The sequence below is a fragment of the Diceros bicornis genome, chromosome 21, assembly GCF_020826845.1.
Source record: "Diceros bicornis minor isolate mBicDic1 chromosome 21, mDicBic1.mat.cur, whole genome shotgun sequence".
NCBI lineage: Eukaryota > Metazoa > Chordata > Mammalia > Perissodactyla > Rhinocerotidae > Diceros > Diceros bicornis.
In genome coordinates this window covers 51,209,712-51,232,105 of record NC_080760.1, presented here as the reverse complement: position 1 = coordinate 51,232,105, position 22,394 = coordinate 51,209,712, and positions in this window count along the sequence as shown.

Below are 22,394 nucleotides of genomic sequence, written 5' to 3'. Positions count from 1 at the left end.
CACATTTTAAAATACTTGGAAATGATATATAAAGTATAAAGAAGCAGTTTTAAGAATTTCTTCAATTTCCTATGAATAGAGCTATGTGTATGATGTGGCTGACACAGAGAGACTCTTCATTCTGTCAGTATCAGTGGCAATGTGCCTCTGTGTGCCTTTGAGCTTGCCACTGTCTGAGGCAGTATTTGAAGGATTCTGATACCAGGGAAACATCTGTGCTTAACGGCAAAGTCCATGTCAGAGGACTTGCTCAGCCTGTTACGATGCATGGTACCACCAACATAGCATGTCTTTCTGGTTGGAACATTTAAATTATTTTAGTTAGATTTAAATATTTAAATCCTGTCTATTGTTCTAAGCCTTGTTCAGATATCTCCTCCTCTCTAATGCATCCCAGATCACTTCAGATGGTGTGACTCATATTCCTTATCCCTCATGTCTGCATCACTTTCTTTCCACATTGTGGTCTGCTTTTTTTGAGCATATCTTCTCTCCCCTCCAAGACTGTGAGGCCACCATGACTTGGCCCCACAGTGAAGACACATGAGGCCGCTCAACATGGCCCCATATGCAGTGGGCAGTGCTAGAACTCTGCATATAATTGTGGCACCTTGGACAGTGCTGGCACCTTGGACAGAGGTTATGGCTCTCCTCCGGGGCATTTCCAGGGGAGAGACCCTTGATCTGAATCATGGCTGGGAATGTGCCAGATTGCTAGTGATGGCAAAGGCGCTGTAGGGAGACAGAGAGGGACAAAGGACAGGTGGTGATAAACAAGGTGGAGAATTTCGCAGAAGTCAAACCATACAGAAAGTTCCTGTAGCCCATGGCCAAGTGCATGACAAATATTTATTAAGCAGTTAATATGGACCATTCTAAGCTTTGTGGATATAACAGGGAAGAGTCAAGTCCCTGCTCTTGTGAACTTATATTCTTGTTGTTAACATAAACAATTAAAATAAACAATACAAAAGCATTTTCAGAAATGAGTGCTATAAAGTACAGAAAACAGGGTAAGGTGATAGAGAGTGAAGGGAGATTAGAGGCTGCTTTAGATTAAATAGTGAGGGGAAGTCTTACAGAACTGAAATCTGAACACCAAGCCAAACACTAAGACAAAGATCTCTGGGGAGAGCATTCTGAAGAGAGAGGACAGTGAGGGCAAAGGCCAAAGAGAGGATGGGACTGGCAGATGAGTCAACAACTGCAGGGTGGCTGGAGCAGAGTAAGCAGAGGGAAGGAGAGAGAGGAGAGCAGGAGACACAGATAGGAAACTGCTGGGAGATTTTAAGTAGGGGAAGGCAATTCTGCACTCACAACTTCACCGTGGCTGTGGAAGGAGACAGGGTTATACACAGGAGAGGCAGAAAGATTGAAGGACACATTAGGAGGAGAGAGATAATAGTGGCTTTGAATAAGGTGGTGATGGAAACATAGAGAATGAATTTGACAACTTCTTACCAACTTCAGCCAGATAACCTAGTCCCAGCCCCCACTGCCTCTCACTAGGATAGTTGAGTTAGTCTCTTAACTGGTCTCTTGTCTCATCTCTTTGCCATCTCTTACCCATACACGATCCACAGGAATATTTCCTTTTTAAGCTTTTATTAGCATATAATACAAATACAGAAAAGTGCACATACAACAAGCACAGAGCTTGAATATTTACAAATGGAACGCTCCTTATAACCAGCATCCAGATGAAGAATTAGTCCTGCCCAGCCATCCTTAAGCTGCCTCCTGCTCCCCACCAGTCCCCATCTGCTCTCAAAGTCAACCTCTGTCCTGACTTCCAACAGCATAGAAGGGTTTTGCCCACGTTTCCCCTTTGTATACATGGCATACAGTGCACGTCCTTTTATGCCTTACCTTTTTCCTTCTGCAATGTATTTGTGAGATTCATGCATGTTGTTGTCTGTGAAATCCTTTTGAAAACATAAATCATACCATGTCACTCTTCTGTCCCAAACCCTCTGACACTTTTCTATCGTGTTAACAATAAAACTCTTGCATTGGTGCACCAGTGCCTGCCTGTTCTGGCTCCCGTTCCGCTCCCGCCTCACACTGCTTCTTCTTCTACCACTTGTCCCTTGCTGCTGTCCCCCGAACTCTCCAAGATGTCCCCAAATCAGAAAGCCATTGTCTGAGGTTGGCATTATGATGCCCAGTTTGTAAGCGTGACTGATCTTAGGTCACAGAACTCAGTAAGTGAAGACCCGATATGCAATCCTGAATCTACTCCTTGGTATCCAGCGCTCTTCCCCTCTCTGTATAGTCTGATGTTCAACACTCTGCTAAGCATACCTCCTGCTCTCCCCACTGTGTCTCCCTCCATGGGACCTAGGGGCACAACCACCCTTTCTCTACTGTCACCCTTTCTCTCAATCACTCTTTACCTCTACAGCCGTACTTTGCTTATATTACTTCCTCCCTCTGGAATGTTCACTCACTCTGAACCCAGCCATACTACCTCACTCGTCTCAAACCACTATAATTTAGTTTTTAAAAATTCTGTCCATTGGCCATGGCTCAGCTGAATGAAGGTAGTTTCCTTCATACGGAATCAACAAATTTGGATTTTACCCCATCTCAGCTACTTTCTGTCTACTATTTGAGATGAAAATCATCATGCAACTAGTAATAACTAACATTTATTGCTGAGTGGTTAAGAATTTGAATTCCAGAGTCAGATCACCTGAATTTGAAGACCAGCTTTTGCGATATGCTCACAGTGTTTTTGTGAAGATTAAATGAGTTAGCACTAAATTAGAGCATGTAAAAGAATGCCACAGGCCGGCCCCGTGGCCTAATGGTTAAGTTTGGCATGCTCCGCTTTGGCTGCCCAGGTTTGGTTCCTGGGTATGGACCTATAATATTCATCACCAGCCATGCTGTGACGGTGACCCACATACAAAATAGAGGAACATTAGCAGGGATTTAGCTCAGGGTGAATCTTCCTCAACAAAAAGAGGAAGATTGGCAACAGATGTTGGCTCAGGGTGAATCTTCCTCAGGGGGAAAAAAAAAGAAAGAATGCTAGGCCCAGCAGTGCTCAGTGCATATCATCTGTTATTATTGTGATCTGCCACCTCCTCCAGGAAGCCTCCAGACACTCCCCAAGGCACATTTTCCCTGGGGCTCTGGAAACACTTGAAAGCTCACCTGACAGGCTAAATGAGCTTCTCCTTCTCTTTCAGTTAGCTGTGGACATGTTCACCTCTCCATGAGAGATTTTACTTCTTGAAGTCGGGGAGAGGGGATGTTGGTCTTTATATCCTCTGTGTCTAGCAGAGATGAAGTGTTTAGTTTGTTGGATTTTCTAGTCTGGAAAAAGAAAAGGAAAGTCCACAGATGTCCACGAGATGGAGCTGTGAGTCCACAATCACACTGAACAGGGATTCTTAGGAAAGGAAGGACTAACCCCACACAAACCGGCATTGAGTCCATCTCTTTCGGGGCTGGGGCAACTGATCCTTGGAATTCACCCAGAACATATACAAGCCATTTCTCATGCAACATGTGTTTTATCAAACTTTCTTTTCAGATATTAGAAGAAAATTCATAAAGGGCCAGGTGAGAAACACTATTTAATTGAACACCGGCTGTATGATGTTCCGTGCATTTATGTAATTTCATTTCACGGTTTACTGAATGAATAAATCCTTACAATCACTTTGCAAAGTATGCACTATTATCTCTGTTTTATAATGAGTAGACTGAGGATTCCAGAGGTTGTGTTCCTGGCTAAGGCTCGCTTGCAACACTCTCTTATGTTGCCAACTCAAGATCCAAATGTTGCTCCTTCCAAATTTCAAGCCTGTGTTCTTTTTAATTCCAGTGCCCTACCTTTTCATAGAATGATGGCGTGACCTTAGACAAGTAACTCATCCATACATGGGCGGGATTGCCCTCTCCATAGAAAGGGGCTCTGTTCCTATGAGTGGTGGGAAATGGAACGGCACATCATGGATTGGCCACCCATGAATCCGTCTATAGCTTCTGCAAATGGTCATCACATACAACTTTTATTGTGTAGATTGCTGTGTTTAAATTATTAGCTTCTGCTATTAATAATCTCCTGTGCTATGTATGGGAGTGTGCCTGCCTTCTGCCTCTGTAATGGATTTTCCAGTTTTTACTGCAGGCTGGTAACTTACAGATAGGAAAGGTTCAGGAGATTGTGTCCCTAGTCTCTTTTCTCCCTAATTTACTAGAAGACTCCAAGCAAATCACTCACCTTCTCAGAGTTTCAGTTTGTTGACTTCTGAGATGAGTTAGGTTAGTGAGAAAGCCTCTCGTTTTCTGGATGTGGCCATGCTTTGATTTTTCTTAAAATCAAAATCGACCAAAATTTCAGGACATCATATGGCAAAGATCAGTGTAAGAGTTTCATGCTCCCCTTATTACAGGTCGCCCGAAGTGTCCAAACAGCTTTCATTCATTGAAAAACATTTCTCTGTTCCCACTGGCACTAAACTCGGCAGTGGAGGTAGAGAGGTGGGAGTAGGGTCTCAGCTCCATGCTGCTTAACCAGATAGCCCCACTCTGTTTTCAACTTTCTGCCCAAAGATGAGTATCTTAACACAGTGAAATGGTTCTTAGCCCAAGCTTGGTGATCAGAGGTGGATGAGGACCACGGACTTGCTCTTGCTTAATAGCCCAGATACTGCGCATTCAATCAAGCTACCCTATTATTCCAGCACTGAGAAGGGTCTTTGACTCTTTTCATTACCCTTGTATTAGTTTTCTATTTTCTGCTGTAACAAATGACTACAAACTTAATATTTTAAAATGACACAAATATCTTATCCAATAGCAGTTTACGTTAGACGTCTGACATGGGTCTCACTGTGACATGTGTCAGCAGGACTGTACTCCTTCCTGGAGGCTCTGGGGGAGGACACATTTCTTCACCTTTGAGGGGTTCTAGAGGCCACCTGCATTCCTTCACTCATGTCCCCTTTCTCCATCTTCAAAGCCATAAACGTTGCATCTCTATGATCATTACTTTGTGCTCACATCTCCCTCTGACCACATCCAGGAAATGTTCTCAGCTTTTAAGAAGCATTGTGACTCTATCAGGCCCATCTGGAGAATCCAGGATAATCTCTCCATCTCAAGGTCCTTAGCTTTAATCATATCTGCAAAGTCCCTATTGTCATGTAAGGTGACATAGTCACAGGTTCCGGGGATTAGGAAGTGAACATCTCTGGGGTTCCATAATTCTACCTACCATATCATCCCAGGGTGGAAATTGTGTGTTCATGGAAAAGTTCGTCTTCTACTTCCTTTTGCCTCGTTTGGAATCAAAGGAACAAATTTCTTCCTAAACTATATAAATATATGTACTTCAAACAAATGAACTAACTAAAGAATTAGAGTAATACTTATTTTTCTTAGTCCAGATATGCAGATATTTTATGGGAAATGTCGTTGTGAATTTTTGCTTAAGAATAGCAATCTTCATCTATTAATATCCTCTCTTCCCATAAAAAGGAGAAAAAAAAATCACATGACAGAAGTCAGGACCTTTGGACACATTTGGAGAAAAGTTATCAAAATGGTTAGATATTTTCTCAGATGGCTTCTGCTTTCCAAATAGTACCTCTCTGCTCCTAGGTCCTCAGGGAAACTGTATATAGATAATGGTAATAAAGGTCCTAGTTAAAAATAAGGTTCTAACTGAGACATTTGGACAGTCCCTGGATGCACAGACTCTCATACATTTTTCTAGGTGAGGATTTATTGGGAAATTTGTGTCTTCTATTAAAAAAGAGAGAGAGAGAGAGAACAAAAACTTTGTGTATTATTTCTGCATCCATTCAACAAATAGTTGTGGATTGTCTTCTTGAGACAGACAATGTGTTAGGAATTAGCAGTATAGAGGAGAAGACTAATATATTTTCTATTTTTTAAGGGCTTACAGTCTGGCATGGAAGAAAAAAAATGGAGAGTAATATGCACCCCAAAAGAGAGGTTCAATTAGGTTGTTGATAAGGGAAGTGCAGGGAGCCATGGAGAAACATGGTTATAAGAGGCATGGGCAGGTAGCACGGTGTGGCCGAAAGGGCACTGGGGTGTACGGTGGGCTGAGATCCGGTTCAGAATCCACCATAATTCTGCTGAGCTGATTAATCATTTTAAATAACTTTAGTTCAAAATAAGTGCAGTTTGGTCCCCTCCCCCTTCTGGAGCACCTCATCTGTTCATGAGGGGTTTAGACAATGTGACTTTGAAGTCTCCTTACAGCCCTAAAAGTGGTGGTTCTCAAGTATGGACAAAAGAAGGCTCTGTGATATGGTTGATGGCCCCAGGGAGTGGCCTCAGCTCTCTCTTTGGGACAAACATCTTTTATGCCTATGATGGCAAGCTCTGCTTCAGTCTACCTATTGGAGATGACGAAGTCAGTTCCTGTGAAAAGTATGTGATTCATTTTCTCTTCTGTACCTCACAGAGTCGTACCATAATTCTTTCTGAGTTTTATGACTAAAGAAAAAAAAAAAAAAGGAAAGAAAGAAAGAGCAACTGTGTTCCCTCCTCCTCATTCACCATCCTTAACCTGGAAATGGAGCCTCTGAAGCAGCAGTCTAAAAATAAGTTTTCGAGGAAACGGATATCACAGAAAAATAGACTTGGATAAATAAAGTACTCTTGAGAGAATTGCTGGTGATATATTTTATCTAGAAAAAAATTATCATTCTTTCCATGAAAACCTATAAAAAGACCATAAACCAGACTATCAGCATCCAGCAACGTTCCTCAAGGAGGTATTGAAGGTATTGAGACCATACGACAGAAATTGTTCCAGAGGTTAGACTTGTTGAAATGGATGAGGCGTGGTGTCTGCCCTCACAGAGTCTACAATCGGGCTAGAAAAGTAGACAGAGATATAAAAAGGGCAGGCATATAACTACTATGATGCAATAATAAAGGAATATGACAAGTGCCCTTTGAACCAAAGAATTCAGTGATGGTCTTACTGCAGGGATGAGGGGAGGTTTTGCTAATGTTTGAAATGAGTTTTGAAGGACAAGTAGGAGGACTTCACGTGGAGTGGAAGGAGAAGGGCGATCCAGACACTAAGAACAGCACAGGAAGGTGGGAGAAATGTGAGAAAGCAAGGCATGTTTGGGTTTGGGCAATGGCGAGCTCTGTGTGGCCAGACTGTAGGATTGGGTGGAGTTTTGGAACTGTGTGATGTACTCAGGGTACAAGTAAGTACAAAGCATTACCACAGTCCTAAATCTCAAGCTGCAGACATGGAACTTGAGACACAAACACATTTAACTACTGATTCAAAGAGGCAGAGTGAGGTATTTCAGAGACAGGAGGGCTGAAGTAGTCAAAGAAAGTTATTCTCATTTCTTTAATCTAAAACTATTTGTGCGGCGCCCTGTTCCAGGAGCTCAGGATATGTGAGCAAATGGGGGAGACAACATCCTTGCTGTGATGGAGCTTACATTCAGTAGAGAAATAAAGATATTAAATAAGCTAAAATAAATAAATAAAAAGAAAAAATAGATATAAAATAATGAATGTTGGCCAGAAAATTAAAATAGGGTAATGAGATAGACAGTAGCTGGTGGCTATTTTAGACAAGAGGCCAGGGAGCCCTCACGGAGAAGGTAACCTTTCAGCTCACCTCTGGTTAACAACTAGGAGCTGGATACACAAAGATCAGAGTAGGAGTCCCCAGAAGAGAAATGGTTACTACAAATAATTGACATAGGTCCAGTGAGAGTTTTAGGTGTCTAAGCTCACACAATAAACCCAGTGTGTCTGGGGCATAGCAGAGGGCGAGTGATTTGAGATGAGGTCTAAGATGTAGAATAGGGGAGCTTGGTCAGTTAGTACCTCTAACTACAACGGAAAGGCTCTGAAGGGTTGTAAGGAAGAAGATTGGGTAAACACATGTACTTGTTGAAATCACTCTGGCTGCTACATGGAAATTGGATTGTCAACAAGTAGAAGTGGAAACAGGGAGGGGGCTATCAAGATAGTCAAGAAAAGAGAATGATGATGTGAACTAGACTGTACAAGTGACAACAAAGAGAAACCAATAGATATAGGACAAGCTATGGGCAAGTAATGAAACACTATGGACTTGCTGGTAGAACTAACATGAAGAATATGAGGAAAAACGAAGACTCAAGGATAACCCTTAGAGCAGTTGTCTTGAGCAGTAAGATGGATGGCAAAGTTTGCCAAGATGGGGAAGACTGCAAGAGGAGCATGTCTTCAAGAAGAAAAGAATTCGAGTTTTGTCTTGTCCATATTTTGTGTGCTCAGCATCTTTGATATTTAGGAGGATTTTTATGTAAAAGTCTATAATTCTGGATGTTTATGACTATAGATATAAAACTGTGAGTCTGTATCAATTACAAATTGCCATTGGCTGCTAGTAACAAAGATGAAAATAACAACTTAAACAAAAGGGAAGCTTATTGTTTTCTCACATTAAAAAATACCCAAGGGTAGAAGGTCTGGAGCCAGTTTAGTGATTCAATGTCATCAAGGACTCAAGTTCTTTCTTTCTTCTCCACAAATCTTATTAAGTAGTTTCAACCACTAAACTGGCTTCATGTTCAAAGATGCTTTCTGGAGATCCAGCCCTCTGACCTGTGTTTCAGAAATGAAGTATGCTGGGGAACAAGCGCACAAAGCGATAAAGGGGATTTTACCGGAAGCTCAACATGATGACTTCTACTTTTTTTTTTTCCTATAGGCCATGCCCATCTGCAAAGTAGGCTCAAAAACAGTTTAAAATTTGTGTATGCTGAGGGCCCCTGATTACAATGGTCCGACTTACGATTTTCCAACTTTACGATAGTGTGAAAGCGATACACATTCAGTACAAACCGCACTTCGAACTTTGAATTGTGATCTTCTCCCAGACTAGCGATGTGTGGTACGATACTCTGTCATGATTCTGGGCAGCAGCAGCAGCAGCCGCAGCTGCCGGTCAGCCAGCGATCACCAGGGTGAACAACTGATACGTGTACAACCATTCTGTAGCCCTCCAACCAATCTGTTGTTCCCTTTCAGTCCAGTATTCAATAAATTACATGACATATTTAACACTTTCTTATAAAATAGGCTTTGTGCTATGTTTTGCCCAACTGTAGGCTAATGTAAGTGTTCTAAGCAGGTTTAAGGTAGGCTAGGCTAAACTCTGATGTTCAGTATGTTAGGTGTATTAAATGCATTTTCTATTACGATATTTTCAATTTATGATTGGTTTATCAGGACATAACCCCAGAGTAAATCAAGGAAGATCCATATTGCCACTTTGAATAAAGTCAAATTTTGTTGTAAATAAAAGGGGGGATTGGCTACTTAGCAGATAATCAGTCATTTCTACACACAGACACCGGCCAATGGATGACACCTAAAGCCAAAGGAGTAGATGAAATAACCTCAAGACAGTTAGTAGGTGAAGAGCACCAGGGGAGCTAGGCTGAGCCTTGTGCCCACCACCATGTTGGTGTTGAAAGGAGGGGATGGCACTGATGGTGGAATGCAAGTTGAATGTGACAGGATCCCTGGTCACATGGAGATTATCATCTGAACATGGAGAAATAAACTATCTGCATACAGTGCAGGGATGCACTGACAGTTGACACCATGACAGGGAAAATATATTTAAGGAGGATATGAGGATTTGGAGGAATCCTACCTCAGCTTCACTGTAGACTTCCTGAGCCAGAACAGTTTTTAGAGATAAAGACACAGCCATGGAAACTAGAAGTTAATGATACTTTTTAAGGACCTGCCTTATTAACCATTTATGGATTTTAAATATTAGGAGAAGAAAGGAGGCATTTAATAAATATCTATTATACATCCAGCAATTTTATATACATAATTTCATGTAGTATTTGTAACAATGACAGTATCTTCATTTTCCCACATATAGAAACTGAGGCTCTGGGAAGGGAAATCACATCCTCAAGGTCACACAACAATTCAGTGGTAGATCTGAGATCTAATCCAGGTATGCCTTGCCCAGAATTGGCATTCTTTCAGTGGTCTCATTTTAATTGCAGAACAAGGTTTCTCAACGTCAGCACTGTTGATATTTGGGGCTGGATGATTCTTTGTTGTGCAATGTAGGATGTTTTGTGGCATCTTTGGCCTCTTCCGACCAGATCCTTCAAAGAAAGTGTCTCCAGACATCATCAAATGTCCCCTGCAGGACAAAATTGCTCCTGGTTGAAAGATGAGAACACTATTCTAGTGTGAACTTCAATCTCTCTCTCTCATTTTGTATACACACACGCACACACACGCACTTTCTGGCAGAACAAATCTTTCGGTCTGATAGTTCCCCAGACACTCATTATCTTCCCCCTATACCTTCTTCTCTTGCATAATAGATTTTGTACAATACTATTATCCACCCATCACCAAAACAGAAACTTGGGAGTCATCATAGACTCCCCCTTCTGTTTTTCTCTCCACAATAGATCACTCTTCTGCTTCTGAAACATCTCTTCGATTGGTCCTCTTCTCTAAAGTCCCGTTATCACCACTCCAATCCAGGCCTCATTCGTATCTTCCCTGTACCTTGACAGCAGCTCAATCCCTAACAAGGTCTCCTTGTTCCTATTATCTCTTCCCTTCTGTCCATCCTCCACACTGCCAACTTGTCAAACTTTTTAAAATGCAAATATAATGCCAGGAACCTGACCTTTTTACCCAAACCTTCTAGCATAGCAGAGGCTCTTCAAACCTAATCCCAGGTTGCATTTCCAGCCTCACCATGTACAGTTTCCATGCCCGGGCCTTAATAGACCCTGGCCATTTCCTGACCAAACCTCCCTTTTCAGGGCATTAGAAATTTATTCAGGGTGATTTTTCTACTTTTAATACCATTTATTTCAACTTTGCATGTCAAAATTCTAAGAAATCTACAAGGTTCAGCTTAAATCATAACTTGTCTTTGAAAATTGTCTCAATACCTTCTCGAAACCTTCTACTTCTCTGGAGAATTCTGTTCACATTTCATTGAACATCCATTTATGATTATATTTATGCCATATTAAATGCTCAGTAATTATTTAATTGATTCAAATAGTTTAATAGTTACGATTTAAATGGGATATCTCATAGACATGCACTAGTTGCTTAAATGGCATTCCTGGTGGCAAAATAAAACTAATGTACTACCAATAAGGTTTAATTGATAGAAACAAATATAGGAATTGCTAAATGAGAATAGTGTTAACAGTGATATCTTTGAACAGTCTGATGCTGTGGTAAGATCATGGGTCCCAGCATCAAACACATTTGGGTTTCACTTCCAACACTCAGTGCTTATGTGATCTTGGGCAAGTCACCTCATCTCTAATAAGTGAAATAGGAAATATAATGCCCACCTACAAATGTCAAATCAGGGTATATGTATATATATATATATATATACACACACACATATATGTGTATTCATACATGTATGTATATATACACATGAATCTATTTATATGTAACCTTTCTATCCATCTATGAAAATTTATCTATATGAAATATCTATATCTGCCTCTATCTCTCTCTCTCTCTCTCTCTCTCTCCATCCATCCATCCATCCACCTGTGGAGCTATATGTCTGTCTACAAAAGTGTCTCATACACAATAAGTAATTAATAATGGTTAGTTCCCACATCTCTTCCTCTTTTATAAGTAATGTCCCCTCCTGAACTTGAGGACTGCCCAGAGGTCTGGGGTTAGGGCTGTGTTTGTGTCTGTGTGTGTTCGTGTGCATATGTATTTAATGAAGTACAGATATTTTTATGCAGATAAAATATAAATTTCTCTTCCAGTTGGCTTTTGTGCTGCACCCACCCCCTACCTGCTCTACTGAATGCTGTCTCCAGCACATGTGCAGATGGGTGTCTTCCTATATTCTCTGCCTCTTCTTCCACACCTACTTCAGTCTCACCTGGGTTTGTCAGGTCTTCTTGTGGGGTACTTGAGGATTATTTACAAGATGTGAGAGGGAATAAGGACAACCAACAAGAGATGGTGAGGCAACCTGGAGTAAACAGAAATAGGGAGGTTTTACCACTGTAATTCTGAAGAAGCTCAGAAAAGGACAGCAATTGGAGTCTAGAAAGAACTGGAGGAAATGGTCACAGGCAGGAGCTGTAACTTTGTTAGACGAATGCAGCCTCTGCCATCCTACAGTCTGCTAGAGTGGGCGAGGAGAGGTCATGCAACTTCTGCTCTCTGATTTCTCGCCTGTGCCTCCTATTGGCCTCAACCAACTGGAAAACAGAGGGCAAAGGAGCCTATTTAGGCTCTTGATAAAGACCAGCTTCCTAGGGAACAGAGCAGGGTGGAGAAAGAGTGAAACTGGAGGGACAAAGAGAGAATGTACAACACACACCCAACACACTTCTTACCCTGTAATCATTGAAGCTTCTGATAGCCCTTCAAACACTTCATTTCCTTTCAAACCAAAAGACTTCCATGTGCTGTCCCATTGCCTGCGCCATCTCCCTGACTGCATTTCATCCCCTTTTCTTTTTCTACTTCAAAAGTTCCTAAGCACAGTTCCAGGGACTAATGACCATCTGTGATAGGGTTCCCACTAGTCCACAGTGAAATGAGGAATACAGGGACAAATAGAGATAACTGTCCTTTTGAAAATTATTACTTCTTCGACTGACATTGTATGATTCTCATCTTATTATTAATTATTATTATTATTGTGCATTCAGAGGGGTGAAAATTTTTATTTTCTTTTAAGAAATGCTTTTATTCATTGACGGTATTTTCCTGTTCTTTAAATGTCCTCACATGGCCAATTTGAAAAAAAAAATGCAATAAAAAAGTCACATGTTGCTACTGCTTGAAAATGTATTCACCCATGAAATTACATATTTAGCAATTATTATTTTTATATCTGCAGTTGGGGTTCCTTAGAAGCAGACCCTGAGACAAGTGTTTGAGTGTGTGTAGTGTATTTGGAAGGTGATCCCAGAAGCACTTTTATAAGAGTTGGGGAGTGATGCAGGCATGGGAAGGCAGTCAATAAACAGCGTGTGAAGGGAGGAGTTGCCACTCAGGGTAAAAGGGCCTAACTTCATGGGAGAATTCTGAGAACAAGTGTAGGGCACATACTTTAGGATTATCCACCTGAGTGGCAAGAAAAGAGAGGTGATTATATCCCAACTCCTGCATGATTAATTTCATGTAGTCACTCAGGGAATCCTCTTAACCAGATCCCCCTTCCAAGCTCTGATTTAATTGTTCGTCTTTGTTCCTCCTAATAATATCCAAGCTCTTTGAGGACACAGATATGATATTCTTCATTTTTCATCCTCAATATTTATCCTAAAACCCTGTAAATAAAAAAAACTCATCAAAAGTTAACTGAGTTCCTGTGTATAGTGATATAGGAGGAAAAGGGAAGAACTAGCTACTTTTTAATGTTTGTTTAATGAAAAACATGATGATAGATTTGAGATTCTTGGTGAGATGCCTTGAGAATAAGCCCATGCTCTGTCATGGCAACTTGTTCCAGAATATGAATCAGTTAAGATTGATTTGAGTCAGTGTATATCACTGTCACTCTGGATTAAAGGTGCCAAGATGCCTATCTCACATTCTGTTTCCCAGAAACAGACCTGAGTTAGTGTGTGTTATTAGCCATCATGAATCAAGCTGACTCTGTGATTAAATATAGAAGCATAGTCTAGAGTTGCACAGTCCAAGATGGTAGCCACTAGCTATATGTAGCTATTTAAGCTTAAATTTTAATTAGTTAAAATAAAATAGGAATTTCCATTTCTCAGTCTCGCCAGTCACATTTCAAGGGCTCAATAGCCATGAAGAGCTAGTGGTTACCTATTGGGCTGTTCAGATATAGAGCATTTCCATCATCACACTGTTCCATTGGACAGAGCTGGTCTAGAGGATTGGTCATGAGGGATGTGTTTGTGTGTGTGTGTGTGCATGCACCCCATTCAAGGAATCAGCATATAGAATTGTGGAGGAGTGCAAGGGATCCACTGTGTTATAGGAATGCCCTGTAGTTTTATGTGGCTTGTATGTAGGCAAGAGGATGGTGGTGAGGTTGAGAAGGAAGGCTGAGCCCTGGTTATGGGGGATCTATAAGTCATGAGACTGACCATCTTGTTGACAATGGGAAGCCACTGACCTGTTTTTAAGCATTGGGATTTGAGTATAGAGTGAGGGAGTAGAATGCGTGAGAAATAGGAACAGTTTATAGTAAATATCAGCCAAGAGTGAACCAATGTAGGGTAAAGGAGAAGGGGTATTGATTTTGGTGAACAGATGTCAGGTTAAGTCTTAAACGTGTTGAGAAAGACATGTCCATAGCATATCCACATGGAGATGTCCAGATCTTAAATCATATTCAGGCTTTAATGGAACAAAGTCAATGATGACCGTAAACTCAGGACCTGACTGATCCAGAGCTCAGAGTGTGGATGACAGCTCTCCTCTGTTTCACATCCCTTCACTTGCACTGGATGAATAAAGCTATTCAGTTGCTGAAGTCACAGGGGGAAAATTCACCATTCTCAAACTGGCACTCGGGTCCCTGGATATATGCCCCCAAGTTCACCATGTAGAGACTGTGTTTTTAATTCTAAAATCACACTCGGAGAGAGGCTGTCCTTCAATTTAATTTGACTCAATCAATATTTACCAAAAGTCAGCCAGGTTAATGCAGTTAATATAGTAGGTTCCACGGAGAAGAATACTGAAAATGAAAGGTTGTGCTTTTTGGCTTTCAACAGATTATAATCTAATTGGAGCGAAAAGCTGGAGATAAAGCAGAGAATATATCTTTCAGTAGAAGACATTGACTGTCTATGAAACAAAGGTAAAAGAACACCATCTTTTATTTCACGGATTTAAAGGGTCCTAGCGAATTTCTATAAAGTGGTTCTGAGTTTACTATGGGTTTCCATTATAAAATGACAGCTATGTACCATCTGGGGAGCAGATTCTTGCTGGACTGAGTCAAAAACTTTCAGGAAGATGGAAATTGAGAGACTGTTGTCTCTTTGTCCTTCTGAGGACAGCTGTCTTCTCTAACATTTCCTCCCAATGCCTCTTCCAGGGTATCCCTCGGACTCTGATGTATTTCACCATGTGCTGTGTTCATCTGCGGGCTGCAGAAGTTTGTGATGTAGTCACTGAGAGGCAGGACCTGAGCAGAGCTCTGAAAAATGAATATTTTTCATGGACATGGAGCCAACTTAGCATCCCTTTTTTCAGAGAGCTAGTGATTTCAAGTCAAAGCTGACTGATTTCCACGTCCAAGGTCCTATGATGATTTGTTTGCTTGTTTTCTTTATGTTTTACCTGAAGAGGGAAGGAGCTCTGAAATTTCCCTCTGAGTGTGCATTCTCATCTAGAACACCAAAAGTCAAGTTATGAATGCTACACCAAGTGAGATAGGCAGATCCTGTATTAGAGGTTACCCGTATCTGAATTAGGTGTGGACAAAGCTGAGATTTCAGGGGCATGAGGGATGGAGACCCCCATGTCCCAAAAGGTCAGATTTGCCCCTCCTTCTACTGATGAGGAATAATCTTCCACAACAAGTGAAGCATAGGACAATTCTATTTATTTCTGCTGTAAGTCATTCCCCAAGGGAGAACAGTGGTGTGGTGGAAGGCAGCCCCTCTACCCACATCAAGATAAAGAAGGTAGAACTGTCAGGGAAAGAACAGCTTTGTAGCAGAGGGTAGAATTCTTCCACATCAAATGTCAGAACTACATGTTTCTGATGATGACCTGTGATAGTCCACAGACACCATAAATGGGGTAGTTCTATGCGTTGACCAGGATGACTGTGCTTTTGTTTTTGTTTTGTTTTTTGAACCAACTGTAAATAGAGATTACTTCTTTGAATTGAGAAAGCACTCATTGAGTCCTTGGGCCTGAGGAGGAAACCTGCAGAGAACCTGTACCTCCTAACCATCGATAGGATTGAGACTTGGATCTTTTTAAAAAAATAAAAATTAAAGGAAATATGATATTATTATAACTACATCAGAAGCTGGTGAAGATAACCAAACTGGTTACAATTATAATTTTGTTTGATTCAAACCATGTTAAAGGTGTAAGATCCATTGATTCTAAGAATAAAATGAAGGTGTATCTCTCCCAGGGTCAGCATAACACGATGGTTGCAGGTCATCATAGAGCCCCCTCACCAACAAGAAGGACAACTGACAGTGATAGAGTCAGAGCTGCCTTTCTCCCCTCACTTTCAGATCCTAGTTTTATTCTTAGCTTGTGTTCTCGTTGATTCGTTTAACACATTCTGGACTCTAACTGATATTGCCTGCAAAGCAAAGAAAACCTATAGGAAGGATAAGGTGTTCAAGAACAGCATGCTTAACCCCTCTTCATCTTACCAACATTATCCTAGAAAAATCAGAATCACATTGTACTTGGAAAATTCAGATGAACTATTCAGTTAGGTCAGATGTTGGTGCTCAGTGGAATGCTAAACTGAAAAGGACATGTCAATCACCACTTTATGTTTGGAGAAGAAAACTCTCAAGTGTAGAAAAGTAGATTTATTACTTCCCCCAAGAGTGATCAGTTAAAATCACTCTCAGAATGGGATTAGAGCGAACTGATCATGATGCTATGTGAAATAATTTATAAAATGTGTTCTTTTTAAAATTGTATTAAATCACAAGCATTTGAGAATCTTTTAAAAGTGTTTCTTAATGGAAAAGGGGATTTTATTGGCAACACGCTAAAATATTTGACATTTGCAAACACACTTACTTGGATTCACTTGGGCAAACAGGTTCATTTGTACTGAGGTATCTCCAGGTATCCAGTTTTGCAGTCCAAGTTTCTATTTTCTAATTTGTCTGACTCCAAATTATGTTATGGTATTTTTGCTTTTTTCTAAATTAAGCACACATTCAGGTTGAAAAAATAATAATTATTTTTTGGAGGCAGAGAATGACATGAAATACAGACAAATAAAACCACCAGATAGCGATTGTTTTAGGTGCCTCTTATGCTCATTGGTGGGAGAGGATTCCCACCCATGCCAGGGTTATGGAGATGGCTAAACACAGGATACCTGACACTGGACAGATGAGATGGACAGCAGTTCATTAATCACATCTACTCACAGCTCAGGGGAAGAGGACATCTTATGCCATGCAGGGCACAGCACATGCCACAAAGATTACATTTGAGAACAGAGCAAGCAACCAGGGGCTATGCGAGGCAGGCTTTGTAGTATCAAGAGGGTGAGGTGTCCCCTTCTTCCCACGGGAGGATGTGGTTGAATTGTTTGAATAATTCCATGGGCTGGCAGGGAACTTAAACCTGCTACTCAAATGTAAGCAGGAGCTGTGCCTGATCCCTTTGATATGGAGGGTGATTTGGCTAGGAGACTTTATCCACGAGAGCAGAGTGGGAAGCAGAATTTGCAATTAGGCCATTTGAGTCTCTCCCAGTTTCACAGATGTCAAGGCAGTACATAATATTGAGCCTTACACAACAACAGTAGAGATTTTGGATATTTATGCTCTCTCTACTGTTGACATTTTTCTCCCATTGACACGTGGCAGCTACTTTTTCAAAACATTCAAAACCTATTTCTTTGTATCTATTTCTGATCCCAATTTTATTTCTCATAAGACCTTCCACAAAGTAGCTTTCATTAAATATTTTGAAGGATCATCCACCTTATCTCTCACAAAATCAGCGAGTCTATAGCTATGGTCTCCTGTCTGGTTCTGTGCAAGCACATGGTGGGTAAACTGCGTGTGGACTGGTCATCCCATCTACCTCCTGTAGAAAGCTCTCAAATCCTACAAGACAGTGGCATTATTATTGACATTATTAATGATATCTATTGTCTCTAACCCTACCATGAAAGGGAAATATTGTATCAATTTATCAGGTGATGAAACGGAATCCCAAAGAGGTTAATTAACCCGCCCAAGGCCACATTGCTGGTGGGAGTCGAATGTAGGACATTTCACATTACACTCATAATTGTTAATATAGACTGTAGTTTATTAATTGTTTACACCCTATTTCCCTCACTTGTAGCAGGTTTCCTGGTGACAGAGACCATATCATAATTCTCTTTGTATCTATTACAATGGCTTCATCATTAGGACAAAATAAATATCTGATGAAAAAAATTACATTTGTTATAGTAAGAACTAAAAGGGAGGTGTTTAAGGAGAAATGAAGAAAAACTGAGTGACTGAATTATAGAATGGTGAAACAGAGGGGACTCTGAGGATCTGAGTGGGTTCCTTTGGGCTGGTTAGACATCTTACCTGTCCTATACTTCTTCTTCTTTTTTTTTTTTTTTTTTGTGAGGAGATCAGCCCTGTGCTAACATCTGCCAATCCTCCTCTTTTTTTGCTGAAGAAGACTGACCCTGGGCTAACATCCGTGCCCATCTTCCTCCACTTTATATGGGATGCTTCCACAGCATGGCCTGCCAAGCAGTGCATCGGTGCATGCCCGGATCCAAACCAGTGAACCCCGGGCCGCGGCAGCAGAGTGCGTGCACTTACCTGCTTGCACCACCGGGCCGGCACCTGTCCTATACTTCTTCTATATAAGTTGGAGGTTCAGTGATGTCCAATAATTCAGTCTCTCTCCATCCCATAAGTCTTGACTAGTTGTGTACTGACTCAATGAGTCAGAGCAAAACAGAAAGAGAGTCAAATTTATTAATGATAAGTCTGTATTGGAGCTTGCAATGAAACCTCCTACAACCTTCAGCGAGCCTAGATCTTGGAACACACCTGTGGAGATACTTGGGACCATAGACACTCAGCCACTGCAAGGCAGGCTGCCACCTGCTTCACACCTCAGCCACCAGAAGAATAGAGAGCAATAGAAGCAAAATGCAGGACTGTACTGTCTTTCCAAGGCAGGGGAACTGTGGAGCAGGGACCACTTCAGAGGCCTGATGCCAACGATCTGACTAACTCCTCACAGCTGCTCTCTAAGGAAATGACTATTCTTATCTGCATTTTACATTCCACTGGTCACATGTGAATTTAGTGCCCAAACTAAGGGAGGGTTGGAGCCCTTGCCTTACTGCAACATCTTAAATAAGGAGCCTGCTGAGAACATTGGGCATCGCCTGTGATGACATAAAGAATACAGCACTTAGCTGATAATGCTCCTGTTTAGACTATAGAATCTGATATCAGGGTCGAGCATCTTCTCCCACCTTCCCTTACTCCCACTTCCCAAGGCCATGGGCACGTGGAGATGCCAAATGTTAGGTTGTCAAAGGATCAGCCACTGGAAGACATTTGTCAGATACATCTCCCTTCTGACAATTTAATTGGGGCAAATTCTGGAAATTTCAGAAAGACTATTGAAGAGGTTTTAAATGTCTCGTAGAAGAGCATATAATAGCTTTCCCAAATGGCAAGGAAATGAGCAAAAAGGTGGTCTTTCTACAGATGACATATTGGGAACTCCTTCCTCCCCACCCCACCCTTTGTATTTTAGCATAAATGACAGACTTAAGCTTCAAAATTAGACATTAAAACACAGCGTGCTCTAGAGATGATGAGTCCCAAATTCTCTCACTAGCAGAAACTTTCCACACTAGTTTTTAACTGCTTACACTGTTTCATATTTGAGGCCCACAGTTTATTCCATTGTTGAAAGTTGCATTATGTCCACAGTAACAGACTTTCTTGGTTGTGTCAAGGAAGAAAAGTGATACATGGAGTTTCCCTTTTAGACCAGAGAGCAGAGGAATACGTATGAGCTGGAGTTATGAAATATCTTTCTGCATCTGGAACTTCCCCAAGGAAAAGACAAATCAATTTCCCCTACCCATGCCCAGGAAAAAAAGCAAGAGTCATTTTAAGCTCTCCCCAATTAAGAATGTCATTCTTCTGGAGGATAAAACATTTTCTGATTCTTCTGCTTAGAATGAAATGTAAATTTCAGAACTTCTAGGGATAGAAATTGATCAAAGTGTTTCATTCTCTGGAAAATGCAATGTCCATCAGAGAGAATGCTTACCTACCCCCCCCCCACCTTGCCAACACCCGTCCTAAGTGACAGCCCTCTGCCAAAACTTGGACTCTGCAGTCATATAAACAGCCCTGAGTTCCAGACACTGTCGGCTTCCTCAGAGACTGGTGTGTGAGAGCGAGTTGTACCCCAGGTTTGATGTCAAGTTTCCACAGGTTCCAGTAGGTGCACATTTCAACAAGCAAGAGGGCAGTTCTGACTCCTTTAATTCCTTTCATGAGACAGAAATCGTGATCTGTGCAAATTTTCCACTTAGATCTATCTTGTGTCATATTTGTCAACGATCTGCATCTCATCTACCTGTGGGACACGCATGTCCAAAAGTGCAAACAGGAAAATTTCATTATTTACAAAAAAATGTGCATGGTTTTTGGGCGGAGTCGACTGATAGCTTTAGCAGGGCATTTAGAGATGATGTGCACTCTATATTTATGCAAGGGACATAGGGGCTGTGCCCACCTAACTGAGGCACAATGGGTCCATCATTACGTCCCATCTATTTTGATGAAAAATGAAAAATGTCATCATCTGACTCTACCAAGTTGCATTGAGGGATTTTCCAACGGTGCTCATAATAATAGGGGATTGTTTTTAAAATGAATATTGCCATGTAACGACTTAAATTATTTACCTCTCTTCTGAGAGATGGACACATTATCTACAAATTTCAGTAGATTCTCGTTTCTAAGATAGTGATTATCCTCATCTGTTCCACACTGGGCTGGGGGCCAGTACAAAGACCAAGGGAAATTCAATTCCTCCACTGAATACAAAATCTTTTGCCAGTTGTTATCATCATTTATCAGTTTCTATTTTGCAATATGCTCAGGAACCTCTGAGGACACCTATATATTAAAGAGTTGTTTTTAAAAAGTCTTCAGTTCTTGTTCCCATTTTAAGCATGAAATTAGGATTGATTGATACAGCCAGGAGGTAGGCAGGGGATTATGAAGGGAGCCAATGTGTTGTTGGAGGACAGGAAATAGTCTGCAAAAGCAGCTTGTTGTCATTTTGAGCATTTGGTTCTTGATTCCCATTTTTCCAGCATAGAACTTTAAGCTCTGTGAGTTGGTGGGCTCTTGAGGACAGATGGAAAGAGAAGAGCTAGGTGAATACTAGGGACCCTGACTCCAGGCACAGTATCTGGCCAGTATAGACCAGAGATGCAATAGAGAAGTATCGGTTTCTTGAGGGATTTACTCACAAGATTCTCAATTGCAGGGACTGACTTCTTTCCTTGAAATCTACATTCTAGGTGGTAAAGACAGGGCTGCAGAAGGAGTTGTAACTAACTCTAGTGAAAAGTGACCATGTCCAGGTGCCATCTAGAAATTTTACAGTTTCCATTGCTGTTGAGTCTCTAATAGCGGTTGAATGAGCAACCCTCCCTCCTTTTCTCCAGGAAGGTGCACCTGGTCTCTTCAGTGCTCATTTCTTCAGTGGATAGCATGCTCTCTATCTTATTCATGAAGAAACTGAGGGCATAAAAGTTGGGCATCTTGATCACAACGGTGCAGCAGGTATTGGAGAGGCCAGAATGGAAGACTGATATCTGAGTCCAAAGCCTGTGCTCTTTTACCACATCCACCATTCTGATCTTGTTAAATGGATTCTGGCCTTTGTTTTTAACATGGATCAAACGGTCTGACAAGATGTATGCATATGAGTTGGGGTAATGATGCCATGACTGTACCCACATACACATACATGTGACAGAAGCGAGGCTCTCAGTGGTGTGAACACCTAGTTATCACCTTGCCACATGCGAGGATGCGTTTGTTCCCATAGTGAGAGAGATTGTGTCAGAGTTACATGGACTGCACACTGGGCCTTTCTTCACAGGTACTACAGACACCTTGAACTCTCAGAAGTGTGGATTGTTTTTTTCTTTTTTTAAATGTGAGATGACATTACACCTGTTACAAAAGGGAAAGTAATGTACAAATGACTATGTTTCCCCCAGAGGCTGTGTTTTAGCCAAGGGGTTTATCCAGTAGGAAGCTTAGAGATCAACTTGTTGGGTGACATTTGTGAAAGTCATCTAACCACTCTTGCCTGGGGTCTTGGATCTGTAAAGATGGACTTGCTGCACGTGGTGACTAGCATTGCAGGCTGCCTTCTGTAATTTTAAATACTGAGAGGTGTGTTTGCAGAAGAGTTTTTAGAGTAGAAGCTAATTGCTTTGCTAGCCCCTCTCTGGAACGATTCATAAGAAAGTAGCCACATTGATTGTGTCAAAAGGAAGAAACTTGTATACTCAGTGGGAAAGATTTACTTTCCACTCTGTCATTCTTTTTCCAGTATTGAAGTTGGTTTCTGTGTGTATGTATCACTATCTATTGTAAATGAATAAT